This window comes from Pongo abelii, chromosome Y (assembly GCF_028885655.2).
Source record: "Pongo abelii isolate AG06213 chromosome Y, NHGRI_mPonAbe1-v2.0_pri, whole genome shotgun sequence".
NCBI classification, from domain to species: Eukaryota; Metazoa; Chordata; class Mammalia; order Primates; family Hominidae; genus Pongo; species Pongo abelii.
In genome coordinates, this window is record NC_072009.2 from 27,477,406 (window position 1) to 27,496,003 (window position 18,598).

Here is an 18,598-nt window from a genome sequence, read left to right on the forward strand (position 1 = left end):
CCGATGTATTTCACTCCACTCCACTCCACTCAATTCCTCTCCATTACCCGCCTCTCAAATACATTCCACTCCAGTACACTCCATTCGATTACATTCCACTCCAGTCCACTCCACTCCTCTCCATTCCACTACATTCCATTCCATTTCGTTCCATTCCACTCCCCTCCCTTCCATCCGTTTCCACACCATTCCACTCCACTCCATTCCATTCCAATCCACTCTAATCCACTCTACTCCACTCCTTTCCACTTCTTTCGATTCCTCTACTTTCAACTCCACTCCACTCCCTTCCACTCCACTCCAATCCATTCCATTCCATATAATTCCACTCCCTTCCACTCTACCCCATCCACTGTATTCCAATCCACCGCTGTTAACTCCACTCTGCTCCCCTCCATTCCAATCCACTCCATTCTACTCTACTTCTCTCCATTCTATTCCTTTCCACTTCATTCCAATCTACTCCATTGCATTCCACTCCACTCCATTCCACTCCTTTCAGACCTTTCCACTCCATTCCATTCCTCTCCACTCCACTCCATTCCACTCCATTCCACTCAATTCCATTCCATTCCATTCCATACCCCTCCATTCCACTCTACTCCATTCCATGCCATTCCTTTCCACTTCACTCCACTCCACTACATGCCACTCCATTCCTCTCCATTCCATTCTGTTCCATTCCTTTCCACCCCACTCCACACCATTCCACTCCACTCCATTCCATTCCAGTCCACTCCACTCATCTCCACTCCAGTCCACTCCATTCCACTGCACTATACTCCATTTTATTCCACTCCCCTCCAGTCCACTGCACTCCAATCCTTTCCATTCAATTTCAATCCACTCCATTCCATTCCTTTCCACTACATTCCTTTCCGTTCCCTTCCATTCCACTCCATTCCACTCCTCTGCAACCCACTCCATTCTACTCCACTCCGTTCCACTCCATTCCATTCCAATCCATTCCAATGCACTCCTTTTCATTCCACTCCATTACCTTCCACTCCATTCCACTCCACTTAACTCCATTCCATTCCATTCCATTCCTTTCCTCTCGACTCCACATCACTCCACTCCTTTCATCTCCACTCCACTCCACACAATTGCACTTCCCTCCTTTCGATTCCATTCCATTCTCTTCCTCTTACTCCCCTCCATTCCACTCCACTCCACTCCATTCCTCTCCATTCCACTCCATTCCATTTTATTCCATTTCATTCCACTCCATTGCATTCCCATCCACTTCATTCCATTCCATGCCACTCCACTCCACTCCACTCCAATCTGCTTCAGTCAATTCCTATCCACTTGTCTCCATTCCCTTCCATTCCTCTCCATTCCATTCATTTCCACTCCATTCCACTCCACTCCACTACTTTCCACTTCACTCCATTCAATTCCATTGCAGTCCATTCCGTTCCACTTCATTCCATTCCTCTCCATTCCAGTTCATTCCAATCCAATCCACTCCACTGCATTCCATTCCTCTCCATTCCACTCATCTCCCTTCCTTCCCACTCCACTCTACTCCACTCCATTCCGTGCCATTCCATTCCATTTTGTTCCATTCCATTCCACTCCACTAGACTCCACTCCACTCCTTTAGATTCCATAGTACTCCATTTCACTGCATTCCAATCCACACCACTGCGTTCCGTTGCATTCCCTTCCATTCCATTCGACTCCTCTCCATTCCACTCCACTCCACTCCACTCCATTCCAATCCATTGGATTCCATTTCACTCCATTCCATTCCATTCCACTCCATGCCACTCCACTCACCTCCACTCCCCTCCACTCCACTGCATTCTGTTCCATTCTATTCCATTCCAGTCCACTCTACTCCTTCCACTCCTGTCCACTCCATTCCATTCCACTCCACTGCACTCCACTACATTCCATTGCATTCCACTCCCTTCCACTCCACTCCACTCCATTGCAGTGCACTCCTCTCTATTCCACTCCACTCCATTCCATTCCATTCCATTGCCTTCCACTCCATTCTATTCTGTTTCACTCCATTCCACTCTACTCCACTGTACTACATTCCCTTCCATTCCACTCCTTTGAAATCAGTTCTTCCCTTCCACAGAATCTCTCTCGGTCACTAAGGCTGGAGTGTAGTCACACAATCTCAGCTCACATTTCTCTTCTCCATTCCATTGCATTCCATTCCATCCCATTCCATTTCTTTCTATTTCACTCCACTCCACTGCATTCCATTCCACTGCATCCCATTCCATTCCACTCTGTTCCTCTTCACTCCACTCCATTCTACTCCTGTCCACTACATTCCATTCCATTTCACACCACTGCATTCCATTCCATTCTTTCGACACGATATCACTGTGTCAAACAGCCTGGAGAGCTTAGGCACAATCTCAGCTCACACTACATGTCAACTCTCTATTGAACTGCATTCTATTGCATTAAATTCCATTGCATCCCATTCCATTCCTTTGCTTTCCATTACATTCAATTCCATTCCATTCCACTCCTTTCCACTCCGCTCCACTCCAGTACGTTCCTTTACATCCGATTCCATTCCACGCCATTGCACTCCTCTCCACTCCACTGCACTGCACTCCACTCCACACCATCCCGTTACTTTCTGCTCCATTCCACAGCACTACACTCCTCACCACTCCACTCCACATCATTCCATTCCTTTACATCCGATTCCATTCCATTCCATTCCTCTCTATTCCACTGCACTCTACTTCAGTCCACTCGAATCCACCCAATTAAAAATTCTTTCCATTCCATTTCTTTCTTTCAAGAGTATCTCACTCTGTCACCCAGCGTGGAGTGCAGTGGCACAATCTCAGCTCACATATCATTTCATCATTCCATTACATTCCATTGCATTCCATTCCATTCCAGTGCACTCCACTCCACTCAATTCCACTCCACTCCACTCCAATACGTTCCATTCCATTCCATTCCAATCCCTTCCATCCCACACTGTTTTATCGACAGGATCTCCCTCTCTCACACAGGCTCCAGCGCAGTGGCCAAATCACTGCACATATTTCTTCATTCCATTCGATTCAATTCCATTTCATTCCATTGGATTCCATTCCACTCCACTCCGTTCCATTCCACTCCACTCCGTTCCTTTCCTCTCCATTCCATTCCACTCCATTCCACTCTCCTCCACGACACTCTACTCCATTTCACTCCACTCCACTACACTCCTCTCCACAACACTCCACTCCACTCCATTCCATTCCATTCCATTCCATTCCATTCCATTCCATTCCATTCCATTCCATTCCTTTTTTTCCACAGGATTTCATTCCGTCACAAAGGCTGGAGTGCAGTGGAACAATAACAGCTCACATTTCCTTTCAGCAGTCCATTGCATTCCATTCCAACCCAGTGCATTCCATTCTATTTCACTCCACGATACTCCACTCCACTCCGTTCCATTCCACTCCGTCCCATTCCATTCGTCTCCATTCGACTCCACTCCACTCCACTCCATTCCATTCAATTCCATTCCACTCCATTCCATTTCACTCTATTGCATTCCATTCCTTTCTATCCACAGGATATAACGTGTCACCCACTCTGGAGTGCAGTGGCACAATCTCAGCTCACACTCCATGTCAACTTTCCGTTGTATTCCATTCTATTACAATGGATTCCATTGCATTCCAAAACATTCCACTACTGTCCACTCAATTCTATGCCATTCAACTCCGTTCCACTCCACTGCACTCCACTTCATTCCCCTCCATCCCATTCCTTTCCACCCCATTCCACTATAATCCATTCCACCCCACACCACTCCATTTCATGCCATTACGTTCCATTTCATTCCATTCCTCCACATTCCACTCCACTAATGTCCACTCTGTTCCATTCCATTCCACTGCGTTCCATTCCATTCCTTTCTTTTGAGAGTATGACACCCAGTCACCCTGCCTAGAGCACATTGGTAAAATCTCAGCTCCCATTCCATGCCATCCCATTCCATTCCACTCCAGTCCAGTCCACTCCATTCTGCTCTGCTCCATTCCAGTCCATTACACTGCACTCCATTCCCTTCCACTCCACTCCAATCCACTCCACTCCACTCCACTACTATCCATTCCATTCCACTCCATTCCATGCCATTCCACTCCACTCCATTCCATTCCTTTCCTCTCCGCTCCACTCAATTCCATTCCACTCCACTTCACTCCAATCCATTCCACTCCTCTCCACTCCACTCCATCCCATTCTATTCCATTCCATGCCATTCTATTCCATTCCACTCCACTCCATTCCATTCCATTCCACTCCATTCCATTCCATTCCATTTAACTCCATTCCACTCCAGTCCACTAAATTCAATTTCACTCCGTTCCACTCCTTTCCACTTCATTCCATTCCACTCCATTCCACTCCAATCAACTGCGTTTCTCTCCACTCCCTTCCATTTCATTTCATTCCACTCCACTCCACTCCATTCCATTTGATTCAATTCCATTCCACTCCATTCCATTCCATTCCAGTCCGTTCGACACCATTCCACTCTAATCCACTCTACTCCATTCCACTCCATTCGACTCCATTCCACTCCGTTACCTTCCACTCCATTCCACTCCTATTCACTCCATTCACTTCCACTCCACTCCACACCACGATATTCCATTCAACTGCACTCCACTTCACTCAATTCCATTCTACTCCACTCCCCTCCACTCCACTCCATTCCATTCCATTCCACTCCACTCTACTCCAAAGCATTCCATTCCACTCCACTTATCGCCACTGCATTCCATTACACTCTACTCCATTCCATTCTATTCCATTCCATTCCAATCCACTACATTCCACTCCAATCCACCTCATATCATTCCATTCCATTCCACTCCGTTCCATTCCATTGTACTCCATTGAAGTACATTCAGCTCCATTCCACTCCACTCCACACCACTCTACTCCACTCTACTCCTTTGCATTCCTTTCCAATCCACTCCATTGCATTCAATTCCACTCCATTCTATGCCAGTCCATTCCATTCCACTCCATTCCACTCTACTTCTTTCCACTCCATGCCATTACAGTCCACTGCATTCTATATCATTCCACTCCATTCCCTTCCACTCCGCTCCATTCCATTTCATTCCATTCCATTTCACTCCATTGCATTCCATTCACTTCTTACGACAGGATATCACCATGTCACCCTGGCTGGAGTGCAGTGTCACAATCTCAGCTCATATTACATGTCAACTATACATTCCATTGCATTCTATTCCATTGCATTCCATTGCATTCTTTTAATTCCGTTGCATTCAATTCTATTCCTTTCCATTGCTTTCCATTCCTTTCCATTCCATTCCATTCCCCTCAATTCCATTCCATTCCACTCCATTCCAGTCCATTCCACTAAATTCCACTACACTACACTCAATTCTAGTCTATTGCACTCCATTCCATTCCACTCTGTTCCATTCCACTCCATTTGATTCCATTCCACTCCACTCCATTCCGCTGCACTCCATTCCATTCTGCTCCATTCCCCTCCTCTCCATTCTATCACATTCCACTCCACTCCACTCCATTCCATTATACTCCATTTCACTCCACCCCACTACAAGTCATCCCACTCCATTCCATTCCATTCTATTCCACTCCATTCCTTTCCATTGCATTCCATTCCATTCCACTCTGGCCCACTCCATTCCACTCCACTCCTCTACGTTCCATTACATCCAATTCCATTCCACTGCATTCCTATCCTCTCCTCTCCAGTGCACTCCACTCCTGTCCATTCCACTCCTTTCCATTCCATTCTGCTCCATTCCACTGCAATGCAATCCACTGCACTCCACTGCATTTCATTCAATTCCCTTCCATCCCATTGCATTCTTCATTCCACTCTGCTCCAACTCACTCCATTCCACTCCACTCCACTCCGTTCCATTCCACTCTACGGCATTCCATTCCATTCCTTTATTGCGAGAATACCTCAGTCAGCCAGCCAGCCTGGAGTGCAGTGGCCCCAACCCACCTCCCGCTCCGTTCCATTCCACTCCGCTCCACTCCTTTCCTTTCCGTTCCTTCCACTCCACTACTTTCCGTTACTTCCGATTCCATTCCACTCCATTGCACTCCTTTCCACTCTACTGCTCTCCTCTCTACTCCATTTCTCTGCATCTGATTCCATTTCGCTCCATTCCATTGCACTCAACTCCACCCCACTCCAGTCTACTTCATTCCATTCCATTCCGTTCCATTCCTCTCCATTCCACTCCAATCCACTTCACTTCACTCCACTCCACTCCAATGCACCCCATTGCATTCCATTCCATTCCACTGCATTCCATTCCATTCCTTTCTTTTGAGAGTATCACACTGTGTCACACATCCTGGAGCGCAGTGGTACAATCTCAGCTTCCATTGCGTTCCATTCCATTCCATTCCATGAGACTCCTCTGCACTCCACTCCATTACATTCCACTTCACCCATCGTCACTCCACTCCACCCCTTTCCAATCCACTCCACTCCATTGCATTCCACTGTGCTCCATTCCATGCCACTCCGTTCTACTCCTCACCACTCCAATCGACTCCACTCCACTGCATTCCACTCCCCTCCATTCCATTCAATTCCGTGCCATTCCGATGTATTTCACTCCACTCCACTCCACTCAATTCCTCTCCATTACCCGCCTCTCAAATACATTCCACTCCAGTACACTCCATTCGATTACATTCCACTCCAGTCCACTCCACTCCTCTCCATTCCACTACATTCCATTCCATTTCGTTCCATTCCACTCCCCTCCCTTCCATCCGTTTCCACACCATTCCACTCCACTCCATTCCATTCCAATCCACTCTAATCCACTCTACTCCACTCCTTTCAACTTCTTTCGATTCCTCTACTTTCAACTCCACTCCACTCCCTTCCACTCCACTCCAATCCATTCCATTCCATATAATTCCACTCCCTTCCACTCTACCCCATCCACTGTATTCCAATCCACCGCTGTTAACTCCACTCTGCTCCCCTCCATTCCAATCCACTCCATTCTACTCTACTTCTCTCCATTCTATTCCTTTCCACTTCATTCCAATCTACTCCATTGCATTCCACTCCACTCCATTCCACTCCTTTCAGACCTTTCCACTCCATTCCATTCCTCTCCACTCCACTCCATTCCACTCCATTCCACTCAATTCCATTCCATTCCATTCCATACCCCTCCATTCCACTCTACTCCATTCCATGCCATTCCTTTCCACTTCACTCCACTCCACTACATGCCACTCCATTCCTCTCCATTCCATTCTGTTCCATTCCTTTCCACCCCACTCCACACCATTCCACTCCACTCCATTCCATTCCAGTCCACTCCACTCATCTCCACTCCAGTCCACTCCATTCCACTGCACTATACTCCATTTTATTCCACTCCCCTCCAGTCCACTGCACTCCAATCCTTTCCATTCAATTTCAATCCACTCCATTCCATTCCTTTCCACTACATTCCTTTCCGTTCCCTTCCATTCCACTCCATTCCACTCCTCTGCAACCCACTCCATTCTACTCCACTCCGTTCCACTCCATTCCATTCCACTCCATTCCAATCCACTCCTTTTCATTCCACTCCATTACCTTCCACTCCATTCCACTCCACTGAACTCCATTCCATTCCATTCCATTCCTTTCCTCTCGACTCCACATCACTCCACTCCTTTCATCTCCACTCCACTCCACACAATTGCACTTCCCTCCTTTCGATTCCATTCCATTCTCTTCCTCTTACTCCCCTCCATTCCACTCCACTCCACTCCATTCCTCTCCATTCCACTCCATTCCATTTTATTCCATTTCATTCCACTCCATTGCATTCCCATCCACTTCATTCCATTCCATGCCACTCCACTCCACTCCACTCCAATCTGCTTCAGTCAATTAATATCCACTTGTCTCCATTCCCTTCCATTCCACTCCATTCCATTCATTTCCACTCCATTCCACTCCACTCCACTACTTTCCACTTCACTCCATTCAATTCCATTGCAGTCCATTCCGTTCCACTTCATTCCATTCCTCTCCATTCCAGTTCATTCCAATCCAATCCACTCCACTGCATTCCATTCCTCTCCATTCCACTCATCTCCCTTCCTTCCCACTCCACTCTACTCCACTCCATTCCGTGCCATTCCATTCCATTTTGTTCCATTCCATTCCACTCCACTAGACTCCACTCCACTCCTTTAGATTCCATAGTACTCCATTTCACTGCATTCCAATCCACACCACTGCGTTCCGTTGCATTCCCTTCCATTCCATTCGACTCCTCTCCATTCCACTCCACTCCACTCCACTCCATTCCAATCCATTGGATTCCATTTCACTCCATTCCATTCCATTCCACTCCATGCCACTCCACTCACCTCCACTCCCCTCCACTCCACTGCATTCTGTTCCATTCTATTCCATTCCAGTCCACTCTACTCCTTCCACTCCTGTCCACTCCATTCCATTCCACTCCACTGCACTCCACTACATTCCATTGCATTCCACTCCCTTCCACTCCACTCCACTCCATTGCAGTGCACTCCTCTCTATTCCACTCCACTCCATTCCATTCCATTCCATTGCCTTCCACTCCATTCTATTCTGTTTCACTCCATTCCACTCTACTCCACTGTACTACATTCCCTTCCATTCCACTCCTTTGAAATCAGTTCTTTCCTTCCACAGAATCTCTCTCGGTCACTAAGGCTGGAGTGTAGTCACACAATCTCAGCTCACATTTCTCTTCTCCATTCCATTGCATTCCATTCCATCCCATTCCATTTCTTTCTATTTCACTGCACTCCACTGCATTCCATTCCACTGCATCCCATTCCATTCCACTCTGTTCCTCTTCACTCCACTCCATTCTACTCCTGTCCACTACATTCCATTCCATTTCACACCACTGCATTCCATTCCATTCTTTCGACACGATATCACTGTGTCAAACAGCCTGGAGAGCTTAGGCACAATCTCAGCTCACACTACATGTCAACTCTCTATTGAACTGCATTCTATTGCATTAAATTCCATTGCATCCCATTCCATTCCTTTGCTTTCCATTACATTCAATTCCATTCCATTCCACTCCTTTCCACTCCGCTCCACTCCAGTACGTTCCTTTACATCCGATTCCATTCCACGCCATTGCACTCCTCTCCACTCCACTGCACTGCACTCCACTCCACACCATCCCGTTACTTTCTGCTCCATTCCACAGCACTACACTCCTCACCACTCCACTCCACATCATTCCATTCCTTTACATCCGATTCCATTCCATTCCATTCCTCTCTATTCCACTGCACTCTACTTCAGTCCACTCGAATCCACCCAATTAAAAATTCTTTCCATTCCATTTCTTTCTTTCAAGAGTATCTCACTCTGTCACCCAGCGTGGAGTGCAGTGGCACAATCTCAGCTCACATATCATTTCATCATTCCATTACATTCCATTGCATTCCATTCCATTCCAGTGCACTCCACTCCACTCAATTCCACTCCACTCCACTCCAGTACGTTCCATTCCATTCCATTCCAATCCCTTCCATTCCACACTGTTTTATCGACAGGATCTCCCTCTCTCACACAGGCTCCAGCGCAGTGGCCAAATCACTGCACATATTTCCTCATTCCATTCGATTCAATTCCATTTCATTCCATTGGATTCCATTCCACTCCACTCCGTTCCATTCCACTCCACTCCGTTCCTTTCCTCTCCATTCCATTCCACTCCATTCCACTCTCCTCCACGACACTCCACTCCATTTCACTCCACTCCACTACACTCCTCTGCACACCACTCCACTCCACTCCACTCCATTCCATTCCATTCCATTCCATTCCATTCCATTCCTTTTTTTCCACAGGATTTCATTCCGTCACAAAGGCTGGAGTGCAGTGGAACAATAACAGCTCACATTTCCTTTCAGCAGTCCATTGCATTCCATTCCAACCCAGTGCATTCCATTCTATTTCACTCCACGATACTCCACTCCACTCCGTTCCATTCCACTCCATCCCATTCCATTCGTCTCCATTCGACTCCACTCCACTCCACTCCATTCCATTCAATTCCATTCCACTCCATTCCATTTCACTCTATTGCATTCCATTCCTTTCTATCCACAGGATATAACGTGTCACCCAGTCTGGAGTGCAGTGGCACAATCTCAGCTCACACTCCATGTCAACTTTCCGTTGTATTCCATTCTATTACAATGGATTCCATTGCATTCCAAAACATTCCACTACTGTCCACTCAATTCTATGCCATTCAACTCCGTTCCACTCCACTGCACTCCACTTCATTCCACTCCATCCCATTCCTTTCCACCCCATTCCACTATAATCCATTCCACCCCACACCACTCCATTTCATGCCATTACGTTCCATTTCATTCCATTCCTCCACATTCCACTCCACTAATGTCCACTCTGTTCCATTCCATTCCACTGCGTTCCATTCCATTCCTTTCTTTTGAGAGTATGACACCCAGTCACCCTGCCTAGAGCACATTGGTAAAATCTCAGCTCCCATTCCATGCCATCCCATTCCATTCCACTCCAGTCCAGTCCACTCCATTCTGTTCTGCTCCATTCCAGTCCATTACACTGCACTCCATTCCCTTCCACTACACTCCAATCCACTCCACTCCACTCCACTACTATCCATTCCATTCCACTCCATTCCATGCCATTCCACTCCACTCCATTCCATTCCTTTCCTCTCCGCTCCACTCAATTCCATTCCACTCCACTTCACTCCAATCCATTCCACTCCTCTCCACTCCACTCCATCCCATTCTATTCCATTCCATGCCATTCTATTCCATTCCACTCCACTCCATTCCATTCCATTCCACTCCATTCCATTCCATTCCATTTAACTCCATTCCACTCCAGTCCACTAAATTCAATTTCCCTCCGTTCCACTCCTTTCCACTTCATTCCATTCCACTCCATTCCACTCCAATCCATACGTCTCCATCCCACTCCTTTCCATTCCTTTCCACTCCACTCCACTCCAATCAACTGCGTTTCTCTCCACTCCCTTCCATTTCATTTCATTCCACTCCACTCCACTCCACTCCATTCCACTCCACTCCATCCCATTTGATTCAATTCCATTCCACTCCATTCCATTCCATTCCAGTCCGTTCGACACCATTCCACTCTAATCCACTCTACTCCATTCCACTCCATTCGACTCCATTCCACTCCGTTACCTTCCACTCCATTCCACTCCTATTCACTCCATTCACTTCCACTCCACTCCACACCATGATATTCCATTCAACTGCACTCCACTTCACTCAATTCCATTCCACTCCACTCCCCTCCACTCCACTCCATTCCATTCCATTCCACTCCACTCTACTCCAATGCATTCCATTCCACTCCACTTATCGCCACTGCATTCCATTACACTCTACTCCATTCCATTCTATTCCATTCCATTCCACTCCACTACATTCCACTCCAATCCACCTCATATCATTCCATTCCATTCCACTCCGTTCCATTCCATTGTACTCCATTGAAGTACATTCAGCTCCATTCCACTCCACTCCACACCACTCTACTCCACTCTACTCCTTTGCATTCCTTTCCAATCCACTCCATTGCATTCAATTCCACTCCATTCTATGCCAGTCCATTCCATTCCACTCCATTCCACTCTACTTCTTTCCACTCCATGCCATTACAGTCCACTGCATTCTATTTCATTCCACTCCATTCCCTTCCACTCCGCTCCATTCCATTTCATTCCATTCCATTTCACTCCATTGCATTCCATTCACTTCTTACGACAGGATATCACCATGTCACCCTGGCTGGAGTGCAGTGTCACAATCTCAGCTCATATTACATGTCAACTATACATTCCATTGCATTCTATTCCATTGCATTCCATTGCATTCTTTTAATTCCGTTGCATTCAATTCTATTCCTTTCCATTGCTTTCCATTCCTTTCCATTCCATTCCATTCCCCTCAATTCCATTCCATTCCACTCCATTCCAGTCCATTCCACTAAATTCCACTACACTACACTCAATTCTAGTCTATTGCACTCCATTCCATTCCACTCTGTTCCATTCCACTCCATTTGATTCCATTCCACTCCACTCCATTCCGCTGCACTCCATTCCATTCTGCTCCATTCCCCTCCTCTCCATTCTATCACATTCCACTCCACTCCACTCCATTCCATTATACTCCATTTCACTCCACCCCACTACAAGTCATCCCACTCCATTCCATTCCATTCCATTCCATTCTATTCCACTCCATTCTTTTCCATTGCATTCCATTCCATTCCACTCTGGCCCACTCCATTCCACTCCACTCCTCTACGTTCCATTACATCCAATTCCATTCCACTGCATTCCTATCCTCTCCTCTCCAGTGCACTCCACTCCTGTCCATTCCACTCCATTCCATTCCATTCTGCTCCATTCCACTGCAATGCACTCCACTGCACTCCACTGCATTTCATTCAATTCCCTTCCATCCCATTGCATTCTTCATTCCACTCTGCTCCAACTCACTCCATTCCACTCCACTCCACTCCGTTCCATTCCATTCTACGGCATTCCATTCCATTCCTTTATTGCGAGAATACCTCAGTCAGCCAGCCAGCCTGGAGTGCAGTGGCCCCAACCCACCTCCCGCTCCGTTCCATTCCACTCCGCTCCACTCCTTTCCTTTCCGTTCCATCCACTCCACTACTTTCCGTTACTTCCGATTCCATTCCACTCCACTGCACTCCTTTCCACTCTACTGCACTCCTCTCTACTCCATTTCTCTGCATCTGATTCCATTTCGCTCCATTCCATTGCACTCAACTCCACCCCACTCCAGTCTACTTCATTCCATTCCATTCCGTTCCATTCCTCTCCATTCCACTCCAATCCACTTCACTTCACTCCACTCCACTCCAATGCACCCCATTGCATTCCATTCCATTCCACTGCATTCCATTCCATTCCTTTCTTTTGAGAGTATCACACTGTGTCACCCATCCTGGAGCGCAGTGGTACAATCTCAGCTTCCATTGCGTTCCATTCCATTCCATTCCATGAGACTCCTCTGCACTCCACTCCATTACATTCCACTTCACCCATCGTCACTCCACTCCACCCCTTTCCAATCCACTCCACTCCATTGCATTCCACTGTGCTCCATTCCATGCCACTCCGTTCTATTCCTCACCACTCCAATCGACTCCACTCCACTGCATTCCACTCCCCTCCATTCCATTCAATTCCGTGCCATTCCGATGTATTTCACTCCACTCCACTCCACTCAATTCCTCTCCATTACCCGCCTCTCAAATACATTCCACTCCAGTACACTCCATTCGATTACATTCCACTCCAGTCCACTCCACTCCTCTCCATTCCACTACATTCCATTCCATTTCGTTCCATTCCACTCCCCTCCCTTCCATTCGTTTCCACACCATTCCACTCCACTCCATTCCATTCCAATCCACTCTAATCCACTCTACTCCACTCCTTTCCACTTCTTTCGATTCCTCTACTTTCAACTCCACTCCACTCCCTTCCACTCCACTCCAATCCATTCCATTCCATATAATTCCACTCCCTTCCACTCTACCCCATCCACTGTATTCCAATCCACCGCTGTTAACTCCACTCTGCTCCCCTCCATTCCAATCCACTCCATTCTACTCTACTTCTCTCCATTCTATTCCTTTCCACTTCATTCCAATCTACTCCATTGCATTCCACTCCACTCCATTCCACTCCTTTCAGACCTTTCCACTCCATTCCATTCCTCTCCACTCCACTCCATTCCACTCCATTCCACTCAATTCCATTCCATTCCATTCCATACCCCTCCATTCCACTCTACTCCATTCCATGCCATTCCTTTCCACTTCACTCCACTCCACTACATGCCACTCCATTCCTCTCCATTCCATTCTGTTCCACTCCTTTCCACCCCACTCCACACCATTCCACTCCACTCCGTTCCATTCCATTTCAGTCCACTCCACTCATCTCCATTCCAGTCCACTCCATTCCACTGCACTATACTCCATTTTATTCCACTCCCCTCCAGTCCACTGCACTCCAATCCTTTCCATTCAATTTCAATCCACTCCATTCCATTCCTTTCCACTACATTCCTTTCCGTTCCCTTCCATTCCACTCCATTCCACTCCTCTGCAACCCACTCCATTCTACTCCACTCCGTTCCACTCCATTCCATTCCACTCCATTCCAATCCACTCCTTTTCATTCCACTCCTTTACATTCCACTCCATTCCACTCCACTTAACTCCATTCCATTCCATTCCATTCCTTTCCTCTCGACTCCACATCACTCCACTCCTTTCATCTCCACTCCACTCCACACAATTGCACTTCCCTCCTTTCGATTCCATTCCATTCTCTTCCTCTTACTCCCCTCCATTCCACTCCACTTCCACTCCATTCCTCTCCATTCCACTCCATTCCATTTTATTCCATTTCATTCCACTCCATTGCATTCCCATCCACTTCATTCCATTCCATGCCACTCCACTCCACTCCACTCCAATCTGCTTCAGTCAATTCCTATCCACTTGCCTCCATTCCCTTCCATTCCACTCCATTCCATTCATTTCCACTCCATTCCACTCCACTCCACTACTTTCCACTTCACTCCTTTCAATTCCATTGCGGTCCATTCCGTTCCACTTCATTCCATTCCTCTCCATTCCAGTTCATTCCAATCCAATCCACTCCTCTGCATTCCGTTCCTCTCCATTCCACTCATCTCCCTTCCTTCCCACTCCACTCTACTCCACTCCATTCCGTGCCATTCCATTCCATTTTGTTACATTCCATTCCACTCCACTAGACTCCACTCCACTCCTTTAGATTGCATAGTACTCCATTTCACTGCATTCCAATCCACACCACTGCGTTCCGTTGCATTCCCTTCCATTCCATTCGACTCCTCTCCATTCCACTCCACTCCACTCCACTCCATTCCAATCCATTGGATTCCATTTCACTCCATTCCATTCCATTCCACTCCATGCCATTCCACTCACCTCCACTCCCCTCCACTCCACTGCATTCTGTTCCATTCTATTCCATTCCAGTCCACTCTACTCCTTCCACTCCTGTCCACTCCATTCCATTCCACTCCACTGCACTCCACTACATTCCATTGCATTCCACTCCCTTCCACTCCACTCCACTCCATTGCAGTGCACTCCTCTCTATTCCACTCCACTCCATTCCATTCCATTCCATTGCCTTCCACTCCATTCTATTCTGTTTCACTCCATTCCACTCTACTCCACTGTACTACATTCCCTTCCATTCCACTCCTTTGAAATCAGTTCTTTCCTTCCACAGAATCTCTCTCGGTCACTAAGGCTGGAGTGTAGTCACACAATCTCAGCTCACATTTCTCTTCTCCATTCCATTGCATTCCATTCCATCCCATTCCATTTCTTTCTATTTCACTCCACTCCACTGCATTCCATTCCACTGCATCCCATTCCATTCCACTCTGTTCCTCTTCACTCCACTCCATTCTACTCCTGTCCACTACATTCCATTCCATTTCACACCACTGCATTCCATTCCATTCTTTCGACACGATATCACTGTGTCAAACAGCCTGGAGAGCTTAGGCACAATCTCAGCTCACACTACATGTCAACTCTCTATTGAACTGCATTCTATTGCATTAAATTCCATTCCATCCCATTCCATTCCTTTGCTTTCCATTACATTCAATTCCATTCCATTCCACTCCTTTCCACTCCGCTCCACTCCAGTACGTTCCTTTACATCCGATTCCATTCCACGCCATTGCACTCCTCTCCACTCCACTGCACTGCACTCCACTCCACACCATCCCGTTACTTTCTGCTCCATTCCACAGCACTACACTCCTCACCACTCCACTCCACATCATTCCATTCCTTTACATCCGATTCCATTCCATTCCATTCCTCTCTATTCCACTGCACTCTACTTCAGTCCACTCGAATCCACCCAATTAAAAATTCTTTCCATTCCATTTCTTTCTTTCAAGAGTATCTCACTCTGTCACCCAGCGTGGAGTGCAGTGGCACAATCTCAGCTCACATATCATTTCATCATTCCATTACATTCCATTGCATTCCATTCCATTCCAGTGCACTCCACTCCACTCAATTCCACTCCACTCCACTCCAGTACGTTCCATTCCATTCCATTCCAATCCCTTCCATTCCACACTGTTTTATCGACAGGATCTCCCTCTCTCACACAGGCTCCAGCGCAGTGGCCAAATCACTGCACATATTTCCTCATTCCATTCGATTCAATTCCATTTCATTCCATTGGATTCCATTCCACTCCACTCCGTTCCATTCCACTCCACTCCGTTCCTTTCCTCTCCATTCCATTCCACTCCATTCCACTCTCCTCCACGACACTCCACTCCATTTCACTCCACTCCACTACACTCCTCTGCAAACCACTCCACTCCACTCCACTCCATTCCATTCCATTCCATTCCATTCCATTCCATTCCTTTTTTTCCACAGGATTTCATTCCGTCACAAAGGCTGGAGTGCAGTGGAACAATAACAGCTCACATTTCCTTTCAGCAGTCCATTGCATTCCATTCCAACCCAGTGCATTCCATTCTATTTCACTCCACGATACTCCACTCCACTCCGTTCCATTCCACTCCATCCCATTCCATTCGTCTCCATTCGACTCCACTCCACTCCACTCCATTCCATTCAATTCCATTCCACTCCATTCCATTTCACTCTATTGCATTCCATTCCTTTCTATCCACAGGATATAACGTGTCACCCAGTCTGGAGTGCAGTGGCACAATCTCAGCTCACACTCCATGTCAACTTTCCGTTGTATTCCATTCTATTACAATGGATTCCATTGCATTCCAAAACATTCCACTACTGTCCACTCAATTCTATGCCATTCAACTCCGTTCCACTCCACTGCACTCCACTTCATTCCACTCCATCCCATTCCTTTCCACCCCATTCCACTATAATCCATTCCACCCCACACCACTCCATTTCATGCCATTACGTTCCATTTCATTCCATTCCTCCACATTCCACTCCACTAATGTCCACTCTGTTCCATTCCATTCCACTGCGTTCCATTCCATTCCTTTCTTTTGAGAGTATGACACCCAGTCACCCTGCCTAGAGCACATTGGTAAAATCTCAGCTCCCATTCCATGCCATCCCATTCCATTCCACTCCAGTCCAGTCCACTCCATTCTGTTCTGCTCCATTCCAGTCCATTACACTGCACTCCATTCCCTTCCACTACACTCCAATCCACTCCACTCCACTCCACTACTATCCATTCCATTCCACTCCATTCCATGCCATTCCACTCCACTCCATTCCATTCCTTTCCTCTCCGCTCCACTCAATTCCATTCCACTCCACTTCACTCCAATCCATTCCACTCCTCTCCACTCCACTCCATCCCATTCTATTCCATTCCATGCCATTCTATTCCATTCCACTCCACTCCATTCCATTCCATTCCACTCCATTCCATTCCATTCCATTTAACTCCATTCCACTCCAGTCCACTAAATTCAATTTCACTCCGTTCCACTCCTTTCCACTTCATTCCATTCCACTCCATTCCACTCCAATCCATACGTCTCCATCCCACTCCTTTCCATTCCTTTCCACTCCACTCCACTCCAATCAACTGCGTTTCTCTCCACTCCCTTCCATTTCATTTCATTCCACTCCACTCCACTCCACTCCATTCCACTCCACTCCATCCCATTTGATTCAATTCCATTCCACTCCATTCCATTCCATTCCAGTCCGTTCGACACCATTCCACTCTAATCCACTCTACTCCATTCCACTCCATTCGACTCCATTCCACTCCGTTACCTTCCACTCCATTCCACTCCTATTCACTCCATTCACTTCCACTCCACTCCACACCATGATATTCCATTCAACTGCACTCCACTTCACTCAATTCCATTCCACTCCACTCCCCTCCACTCCACTCCATTCCATTCCATTCCACTCCACTCTACTCCAATGCATTCCATTCCACTCCACTTATCGCCACTGCATTCCATTACACTCTACTCCATTCCATTCTATTCCATTCCATTCCACTCCACTACATTCCACTCCAATCCACCTCATATCATTCCATTCCATTCCACTCCGTTCCATTCCATTGTACTCCATTGAAGTACATTCAGCTCCATTCCACTCCACTCCACACCACTCTACTCCACTCTACTCCTTTGCATTCCTTTCCAATCCACTCCATTGCATTCAATTCCACTCCATTCTATGCCAGTCCATTCCATTCCACTCCATTCCACTCTACTTCTTTCCACTCCATGCCATTACAGTCCACTGCATTCTATTTCATTCCACTCCATTCCCTTCCACTCCGCTCCATTCCATTTCATTCCATTCCATTTCACTCCATTGCATTCCATTCACTTCTTACGACAGGATATCACCATGTCACCCTGGCTGGAGTGCAGTGTCACAATCTCAGCTCATATT